The sequence below is a fragment of the Leopardus geoffroyi genome, chromosome E1 (genome assembly GCF_018350155.1).
Source record: "Leopardus geoffroyi isolate Oge1 chromosome E1, O.geoffroyi_Oge1_pat1.0, whole genome shotgun sequence".
NCBI lineage: Eukaryota > Metazoa > Chordata > Mammalia > Carnivora > Felidae > Leopardus > Leopardus geoffroyi.
Window position 1 is genome coordinate 44,848,455 of NC_059330.1, and position 10,471 is coordinate 44,858,925.

Genomic DNA, 10,471 nt, shown 5'->3' on the forward strand with positions numbered 1-10,471 from the left:
ATGCCACTGGGCTCCTAAGCTGAATGGCCATAGCATTGCGAGGGTGTCATGCAAGCCATCAAAGGCCCTGTGCTGGCTGTAAGTTCTAGGAAACAGGAACCAGGAGTTAACAGACAGAAGCAGCAGGGGGTGTTGAGAAAGAGTGCAGGGCGAGGGAGCCAGCAGAAAGGGGAGCGAGACAGGCAGACCCAGGTACCTGAAAGTCACGTTCACCGTGGCTTGATTACCCTGCACTGTTCAGCCTTTCCTGGCTTCTAACAGCAGCCCCCTTTCCTGGGGCCCTTCCCTGATGCTGCTCACAACAGTTTGGAAGGTTCACATCCAAGAAAGAGGGTGCCAGGTAGAGGGATGAGGCCAGCCTCAGGCTCCTTGGAAATCTGACTAATCAACCCTGCCAATTATTGAGCACCTACTATGTTCTAGGCACATTTTTAAACGTCATTTCATGTAATTCCCACAACCAGCCCGTTGAATAGCTTTATTTCCTATTTTACAGTTGGGAAACTGGGGCTCTGAGAGATTTAAAGTGACTTGCACTAGGTCACAGGCTAGAAAAGAAAGCCCCAAAGCCAGATAGACATCCTGGCCGTCAGCGCCTTAGACACTGCCCGGCTGCTTTGCAATGGGGAGACGAAAAAGACATTCATCAATGTGCATCACCGAGTGCGAGTTTGGCCCTGTACGAGGCACCTCTGGGTGCGGAAGAGTTGAGGGGATGAGTGGAGGATCCAGAAGGAGGAGGCCTCATCTCTGGTCCTCAAGATCATGCCAACAGGCTGACAACGCCTGGCCCGGAACTGAAAGCCATTTAGACCTGCGGCCCCCGGAGGCAATAGGGCTTCGGAGCAGGGGGACTTCTGGAGCTGCAGGGCGGGACGGTTCCGGGAGGAGGTGGGCTGGTGGGGCGGGACAGGACTGGGGAGGAGGGGAGGAATGAGGGCTGGCCCCGCGCAGGGAGGGAACGAGAGGCCCTCTGGGCTCGGGAATGCGGGGTAGGAGTGGGGGGGAGGTGGAGGGCTCTGCAGCAGAGGCGGGACGACTGGGAGACCCGCATCCACTGGCTTGCTGAGAGCCCTTGAGCAAGTCACTTCCTCCTCTGACCTTTGCGTTTGCACGTGCCACGTGCAAGTGAAGAGGTTGGGATGCCTCCGCCCTCCCCCCCCTCCCCCCCCCCCCACCCCGCTCCTGCCCGGACCCTACTCCGGGCGAGGGGGTGGTCTCCGGACCTCTAGACACAGACCCTCCAGCGCGGAGCGTCCTCCGGGAGCGGCAGCACCGGTGACCAGCAGGGGGCGCTCCTGCAGAAGGCTGGCAAGCAGCGGCCGCCCTCCGCTCCTTTGGCCTGGCCCTGGCCGGGGTGTCCGGCCAGGGAGGTCCTCCCTTCGTCCCTCCTGGCCCGCTCGGGTCACTTGCCTTTTCGCAGTGCCCCTTCCCACTCATGTTCTGGAATTAGCTGGCGGGGAGGTTCTTGGAATCCGGGTTCTTTCTTGGGCAGGCCGCTTAGCTTCTCTGTGCCTCAGTTTCTCCATGTGCAAACTGGGTCATGCGAAGAAGAGATGGGTTAATTGGGTGGGGGAGGCTGGCCTGCCGCTTTGCCCCTCATCATTTTCCCAGGGCAGAGGATGCTGCTTTTACTGCTCTCCAGGGAGAGCTAGAAGTCCTCCCCGCTCCCCCATCCAGTGTTACAGTCGGCTTTAAAACTTTTATTCGAAGTCCTTTTATACAAAGATAGAAATAATTTCTGGGTTCCATATGGCACCTGGCAAGATGAGTGATGCTCAAAAGGTGGTTGTGAAGTGACTGGTTATTTGAAATCATCTGGGCAGGAGCTGCCTCTTCTGAATCACGCTGGAAGGTGTCCACATTCATCCTTACAATTGTCACCACTGTTCTGTGAGGACGACAGATAGCAAGTGTTGTATCCCTTTTGTGGACGAGGAAATGAGGTCACAGAGGAAGCCAAGGAACAAGGTTAAGGTAGGACCCAGCGTTCTCGCCATTCGACTACAGGTGTCCCAGCCTCTCGGTAGTCAGCGACCCCTACTAGAGACACGTGGCATTACATCCAGGTTCTAGTAGACACTGAATGCCCCCGAGGCCGTGAGAGGAAGAAAGGTAGGCACTTCCTGGGTGCTGAGCCCAAAGAGAGACTAGAGTAGACCTTGATTTTGGAGCTGGAGGGTCTGGTGTGAAAATGAGATTCCACAGTCAGAAATACAAAGTGGCAAGGTTCAGCAAGTCTCAAAGGCATTTCCTATTCTAAAGTCCCCAGTACCCTTTCTTTTTTTCCTTTTTTTAAAAAGTTTAATTATTGCGGTGTCTGGATGGCTCAGTTGGTTGAGCGTCGAACTTCTGCTCAGGTCATGATCTCAGGGTTCGTGAGTTTGAGCCCCACATTAGGCTCTGTGCTGTCAGCATAGAGCCCCCTTTGGATCCTCTGTCCCCACCCCCACCCCCACCCCCACCCCCGCCACTGTGCTCTCACAAAAATAAATAAACATTTTTTAAACTTTATTTATTTTGGGGTGACTGGATGGCTCAGTCGGTTAAGCATCCAAATTCCGCTCAGGTCACGATCTCACGGTTTGTGAGTTCGAGCCCTGCATCAGGCTCCGTGCTGACAGCTCAGAGCTAGAACCTGTTTTGGATTCTGGGTCTCCCTCTCTCTCTGCCCCTCCCCTGCTAACTCTCTCTCTCTCTCTCTCTCTCTCTCTCCCTCTCTCAAAAGTAAATAAACAAAAACATTTAAAAGTTTATTTTGTGAGAGAGGGAAGGAGAGAGAGCACGAGCAGGGGAGGGACAGAGAGAGAAAGGGAGAGAGAATTCCAAGCAGGCTCCATGCTATCAGCAGAGCCCCAGGCGGGGCATCATCTCATGATCTGAGAGGAAACCAAGTGTTAGACGCTTAACCAACTGAGCCACCCAGGTGCCTCCCCCCTACCAAGTACCCTTTCAATCTACTCCCGGCTCCAAAGGTGGACTCAATATAGCAAAGGAGGGTCATCCCTTAGACTTGCAAGGACAATCACTGGTAAAACTTGACTCCTACTCAAACATTTATGTGGCACACTAGGATGGGTGGTTCCATTTGGTAAAGTGCAGGAAGATGGAATGAAAAAGCCACTTTGCCAGATCCAGCTCAAATATCACCCATCCTGGTACTGTCCTAGACGCCCCTCCCCTGGAACAATGAGCAAATTGTCCTCTGGCAGCTTCCCTCTCATTTAGGACTTTCTACTCTTTATGGCAGCACAGTGTTGAAATTCGGAGCCTCGGCTGCCAGCTCTGTGGGTTCTAATCCCGGGTCCAAGCTTCCTAGTTGGCCAGCTTAACCTGTCTGCGCCTCTGTTTCTTCATCTGTAAAATGTGAGGATTACATGAGTTGATATTCCTAGAGGACTTAGAACAATGCTTGACACGTCGTAAGTACTAAGTAATCAGTTTATACTTACGAAGAAATGTCAAAATGCTGTATGTATTTGTTTACATATCTTTCCCAACAAGCTGCCTGCTCCTTCGGGACAAGGCCTGGCTTAATCATCTCATACTCCCCGGGCTCCACACCAGAGGCTCAATCAAAGTTGGCTAAATTGAATATTATATAATCACACTTTATATGAAACGCAAATTTTTCAGTAAAATGGAGTGAGTCACTTTTTTTTTTTTTTTTTTTAAGAAGTAAAGTCTGAGCTTACTGTTTCCCAGATATAAGTCAAGGTTTGAGTCCCCTGCAATCTTATTTGTACCTGTGGTTGTGAAAACGCGGCCTGGAGGAAGAGGTCTGTGCTGGCTTTTCCTACAACCACAGGGGAAAGTGGGCCTCGGGGCTCCAGAGGCATTGAGAACTTCGCGGCTCTGTTCCCCTCACCCTTCCCTTCCAGACAGCAAGAATGTACCCAGATGACAACCAACTAAAGAGAAGATGTTGAGAATGTCTCTGTTCGGAGTCAAATCTTTGGAAGGTCGTTTGTAACAAGTTCTGGATTATTTTTCATTTCTATTTGCTAAGAAAGTGGACTTTGTTGTTGTTTTGCCTTCCTCTTCCCCTTCTTCCTTCCTTCCTTCCTTCCTTCCTTTTTCTTTGAGCTGTCTCGGTAGCTGTGCCTTGTGTGGAACACCTTTTTGTTGTAAGACATCCCAGAACAGAGTCTCTCATTGGTGCTTTGCCCACAGGAAGTCCCTGTAGGGGATCCACAATTATCCACGACAGAATGGATGCTGCCTGAGCCACTTGGCCAGTCATCTTGTGTACCCTAATGTTTCTAGAAGCGGGGACCCAGGGGGGTGGGTATATTCATGGTGAGTTCAGTGTTCAGGCAAAGCAGGGACATATATGTCACTTAACAGTTATGAGTTACATATGGGCACAATGGAGGAGGCATTAAAAATTTTTTTAAACATTTATTTATTTTTGAAAGACAGAGAGAGACAGAGCATGAGTGGGGGAGGGGGAGAGAGAATGAGGGAGACACAGAATCTGAAGCAGGCTCCAGGCTCTGAGTTGTCAGCACAGAGCCTGATGCGGGGCTCGAACCTATGAACCGTGAGATCATGACCTGAGCCAAAGTCAGATGCTTGACTGACTGAGGCACCCAGGCACCCCTGGAGCAGACTATTCAAATTGGGATTGTCCTTTCAGATTATTATCTAACTTCTTAGCCACCCACCTACCTACAAACCTGTGATCCCTCGACAGAACTGGACTGATCAGAACACGCACCCCCTGCCCCCAGTTCTAACCATGCTAGGGTTAGGGTTAAGGCTAGGGTCAGGGTTTAGGGTTAAGGTTGGGGTTAGGGTTAGGGTTAAGTTTAGGGTTGGGGTTGGGGTTGGGGTCAGTATGGAGTGCTGGACATCTTGTCTCTTATGAAGATTATAAAATCAAGGGGAGATATGTAGCTATCATTACGTCAGGTTTGACCTCTCCACGGTCCTCGTTTATTCATTTATTATTTCAAACATTTAATCATTACTGCTGGCTGAGTTTAGGATATTTAAGAGGAGTCGGAGCCTATGTCTTGTACCTTGAGAAATCTGTGAGCTACGCATAACAGGTGCATCTAACATACCTGCTCACCCAAACTCCGAGACAATGTGCATAAACATCATTAGTACAATAAAATTAAGCTGTGCCAGTATATTGTCGGTGTCCAAAGTGGTGAGTGAGCGGAGATAGGAGTGGTCAGTCAAAGCAGGTATTCCTTCCAGGAGTGATGGTTCTTCACAGCAGGAAACGCGCTGTTCTTGGCACGGGATGCGTGGCTGGGTGGGAGTATGCTAAGGGGCACCCCTCTGCATGTAGAGTGCCTTGCCTAAGCTCAAAGATGCTGCTGTATGAAGGGCTGGGGAAGAGCCTCATGGAGTCAGGGGTCACACCATCCTCCACCGAACACAACCGTTTCTCGGGGTGTTGTTCTGGAATGAAGAAGACGAGGAAGGGAAGGAGGAAGTGAGGCAAGAAGGCCTCGAACTGGAATCGCCACGGGTGAGGAAAATCTGCCAATGTTGGAGCGAGCTCCCAGGAGTGGACGGGGGCACTTCCTACATGGACGGGTGCCATAGGAGGACATCCAGGAATCCTTTCCCCTGTCCCTCTCCCTCCTCTCCCAAATATCTTTCCTGCCAATGTTTCAAGTCCTATCATTTGAGACTTATTCTTGGGTATTTGTCCCATCCCCCTTTTAAGAAATTTCCATTATAAATGTTAAGAATGCTTTCATTATAATAGAAGATTTGGAAAATACAAAGGGGCTAAAAAACATTTTCTACCTGGACTTTCAACCTCCTGGGCACCCACATTTTTTTTTTATTTTAACATTTTGGTATCTTTCTCCGCCATCTTTTTTTGTTGTTTTCACGCACAGCCATGAGCCTCCTGAGCGTGGGATGTGGTAACCCATTGTCCCCAGTTAGTTTCCGTCCTATCTCAGTCTGATGTTCGGGAAACGTCAAGTCCCCAATCATCAAGTGCCAGTGAGTTTGAGGAAGTTACTCAACTTTCAAGACTTGAGTGTCCTTTCTGAACAGTGGGGACAGTGATGCCCAGCACACTACCTCACAGTTAAATAATGCAAGCGAGAGTTAAGTCTGGTTCAAATGTGCAGAGGTAGGATGGTTGGGAGTGGTCAGAACGGAAGGAGTCAGCATAAGGCCACAGCAGAGAAGGCTGGGTCACAAGGAGGTAGGGAGGACAGACAGAGAGATGGGTGAGCCTCCACCTCTCCTGAGCAGCCATGCCTTGGACTGGCCTGGGTGCTGGTGCCTCCCCTCACAGCTGCCGGGGCATCGCCTGCCCCACTTCCTGTCGGGTTAAGTCCATTTCCTGTGCAGCCGTGAGGGCGATTAGAGGGAGATAGGCGGTCTGGAATTCCTCATTTCCACTCACTCGTGGCTTGATTATGAGTTTAGGGGATGGTGTGTTTGCTGGGCTCTGCCTGGGGCCTGGGTTGAGCTGGGGTTTGGAGTCCTGGGGGCCCTGGGGCCAGACAAAGATGGATGCTTCCTGAGGGTTAGAATCAGGCAGGGGCAGCCTGGTTTGGGGACAGGGTTCAGGGAGAGGAGGGAGGTCTTCAGACACCTGGGAGCTGGATTTAATGCAGCCTTTGCAAGCCATTCAGGCACATGCCTGCACCCTCCAAACTGTGTGTGTGTGTGTGTGTGTGTGTGTGTGTGTGTGTACATTCAGGGGGAGGGGAGGACACTATCACTGAGCGTGGCTGCCTTGGGCTGGTTAATGGAGACAGGTAGGTGCATGTGGCTGTCTAAGAATGCTTCTCCTGCATACCTGTGTGAACCTGTGGGTCCAGGAGCAGCTGTGGGTCTGCCTAGGAATTTAGACATCCGTGGGGGAGGTGCAGGGGAGTCTGTGTGTCACTGAATGCCTGGACTTGTGTTGCACAGTGTCAGAGTTGTGTGTGTGTGTGTGTGTGTGTGTGTGTGTGATGGAACATGTGTCTGAGCTTAGGAGGGGATGCTGTGAGCATACATTTTGTCAGTATAACACTTTATATATCTCTGCAGCCCCCCACAAAGGCCACAGCCCAGTTATAAGCCGGCAAGAATACATATTTTCTGAGCACTGACTATGTGCTGGGTCCTGGGCGAGGCTCAGGCCTGCCCTTAAGGAGCTCACTGGGTGGGAGAGCAACGAACCACTTATGGCTTAAGGCTATGAGTCCTGAGGGCCGCCCCTCATGTCCTTCCTCGGGGATGCCACAGTCCCACAACTACGGAGGTGATATGCTTTCGGCACAAACCTCCCCTCCGGACGGGAGCCCCTTAGGAAGTACACGATGCTTCTTCGTAAGGATGGATTATGGAAAGGCCGCCATGAGTGAGGCTATGCCTGGGCAGTCCTCAGCCAGCCACCGCCGATCACAACCAGTGTGACCATTTTACTGGGGCTGCGCTCAACTCCTGTGTCTAGTACTTACAGGGTCACCCTCATCAGCTACTTAACCTCTCTGAACCTCCAGCTTCCTCACCTGCAATGGTGATCATGATTGCCCTGACCTCACAGTGGGTGGGAGGCTTCAGTGAGACCAGGTACCAGACCTCACACACACACACACACACACACACACACACACACACACGACACACGGGGGCTGCTGCTGGAATTATCAGTAATAGGAGCTGCTGCCTGGGTAATTCTTTGAAGCCCTGGCATCAGAGGTGGTGGGAGGCAGAAGCATAACTCTGATGCCTTCATGGGCAAGCCAGGAGTCACCCCAGCAGGCAGAGACCTACGCAGTCCTAACATCAGGAGGAAGGCACCAAGGGTTGGGTCCGTGCCATTGGCTGGTGAGGGCTCAAGAATACCCATCCGGATATTTCCTATGTATATCTCATTTTCTAGCCACTACCATCTCAATCCCACCTTGATGCTTTTCCTCCAATCTTTGCACCACAGACTTAACCAACAGATGTCAACATGTAACTTTAAAAAAAAAAATTGGGGGCGCCTGGGTGGCTTGGTCGGTTAAGCGTCCGATTTCGGCTCAGGTCACCATCTCTCGGTATGTGAGTTCTAGCCCCGCGTCAGGCTCTGTGCTGACAGCTCAGAGCCTGGAGTCTGTTTCAGATTCTGTGTCTCCCTCTCTCTCTGCTCCTCCCCTGTTCATGCTCTGTCTCTCTCTTTCTCAAAAATAAATAAACGTAAAAAAAAAAATTGTGTGCGCGGGGGTGGTACCTGCGTGGCTCAGTTGGTTGGGCATCCGACTTCTGCTCAGGTCATGATCTTGAAGTCCATGGGTTTGAGCCCCGCATCAGGCTCTGTGCTGGCAGCTCAGAGCCTGGGACCTGCTTCGGATTCTGTGTCTCCCTCTCTCTCTGTCCTTCCCCTGCTTGCTCTCTGTCTCTCTCTCTCTTTCAAAAATAAACAAACATTAAAAAATGATTTATTTATGAAATTTTTTTTAATGTTTACTTATTTTAGAGACAGAGCACGAATGGGGGAAGGGGAGAGAGAGAGGGAGACAGAATCCAAAGCAGGCTCCAGGCTCTGAGCCATCAGCACAGAGCCTGACACGGGGATCAAACTTGCTAACCGCAAGATCATGACCTAAAGTTGAACCCTTAACCCACTGAACCACCCAGGCGGCCCTCAACATGCAACTTGTATGAAACGTTGAGAATGTATCACTTTGGGAGAATGTGTTCGTCCCTCTCCCCACCCCACCCCCCCAGGCTCATGCTCATTTGTGTACGTGCTGGTGTATAAGGGCGTGTGCTATGGGCATGAGGTTAGGAGGGGTTGCTGGATCTGCTCCCTCTTCACCTGCCCAAACTCTGGTGGTGCCCACTGGGTGTGGTGGGGCCTGGTGGGGGCTCTTCCTCTTCCCTGACTCACACTGGTTTAGCTTGTCCCTCCCCTCCTCTGAGCCTCCTTGAGCCTGGTTCAAGGTCTTACCAGTGGTGTGCTGGGGCCAGCTCTGACCGGTTTGCAGAACCAATCGTGCCAATCTCTTCCTAACTCAGGAGCTCAGGGATGATGCCACATCGGCATCTTGAAATCAGCCATGGTAGGAATATTTCCATCGCGGGAAGTCAGCAAATGATACAAATCAGACACCCATCCACCCCCCCCACCCCCCCGCTCCGAAAACGTGTAAAACACCAGCACACCACGGGTCCTGCCTGCTGTTGTAACAACCCACTAGCCCCTGGGAGGCCTTTGGCATCATACTTCCCTGCACAAAAGTCCTGTGAGATATTCATCATCATCTCCATTTCATATCCAGGGTTTGCGATTTACATGATTTGACTCTAGGTCTCCACTCAGCACAAAGGGCTGTGCACCTCAATAAACAGAACCATGCCAACTGAGAGGGCTGACCGAGTTGTTAAAGATCATCGATCATCTAATCCCTCCAGTCAGTATGCAGGGAAACTGAGCTCAGAGAGGCTCACTGTGGCAGGGGTCTTCCTCTGCGAATCCTGCCTGACGTAGAAGCTGCCGTCTCCCCACCAGTCTCCTAAGCCCCCATGACACTGGTGTCCACGGCAAAGCCAAGGTCACTGTCACCTGATGTTCTACACGCGTGGCTGAGGTTTGGGAAACTTTGCGCGCAGATCTTGACATTGGGTGCAAGTTATATTTTGTTTTGCTTGATTTGACCCAGTGTTCAAGACCCTCAAAAGCATTTTAAATCTTGCTTGGGTCATTGGTAGTATGTCTCTCTCATGACGTGTCACCTGCTGCTTTGATCACGGCACCTTCGCTGGAGGAACTGGGGTTAAACTTTCAGAAAGGATAAGCAAGACAGAGCTTTGTGGCCCAATAATGGAGATTCTTATCCTGTTTGACGGAGGTTCTGGCAGCCATATACTTTGGAAAGCAGGTTCCTCCCCGGCCCTCCCATTCCCACCCATGCTTTTCCTGCCCCACGATCCAGAGAATCTGGATTTTTCTCCAGTGAACAGCAGCACTTTGTCAGACGCCCACTGAGGCCCGCGCTGTGCACCTTGCCCTTGACAGTCTCCCTTTTAGAAAGAGGGATCCTTCCCCCCCACCCCTACCCTAAGAGACCACCCCCTCCCCCCCCCCCCCAGAGACGCCCCTCCAGGATTCCCTTTTCCAGACAGCAGGGATTCCCCCAGCCATTAGACGTGGATCTCCCGTTTCGGGAGGGCGGCCCTGCCCCTCAAAGTCCCGGGGCCGGGCAGAGAGACCCACACCCGCCGCGCAGGACAGCGGACACCACACGGCTTCTCCGCAGATTCCAGGAGCCGCCCTTCTTCAGGGGACCCCCACTCCCGTACTTCGGGGGAGAGACTCTTGCGCTTCCCTCCACCCCGCGGGGAGATGCAGAGACTCCCCGGTCTCCGCCGCGTCCCCCCATCCCCGCCTTTCCACGCCCGGGGGGCTTTCACGTTCCGCGGCGGGCGCGGCGACAGGTGAGCTCTCACCTGGGGCGGGTGGGACGGGAGGATGGGGGCGGGGCGGGGCGGGGGCGGGCCCCGGGCGGCG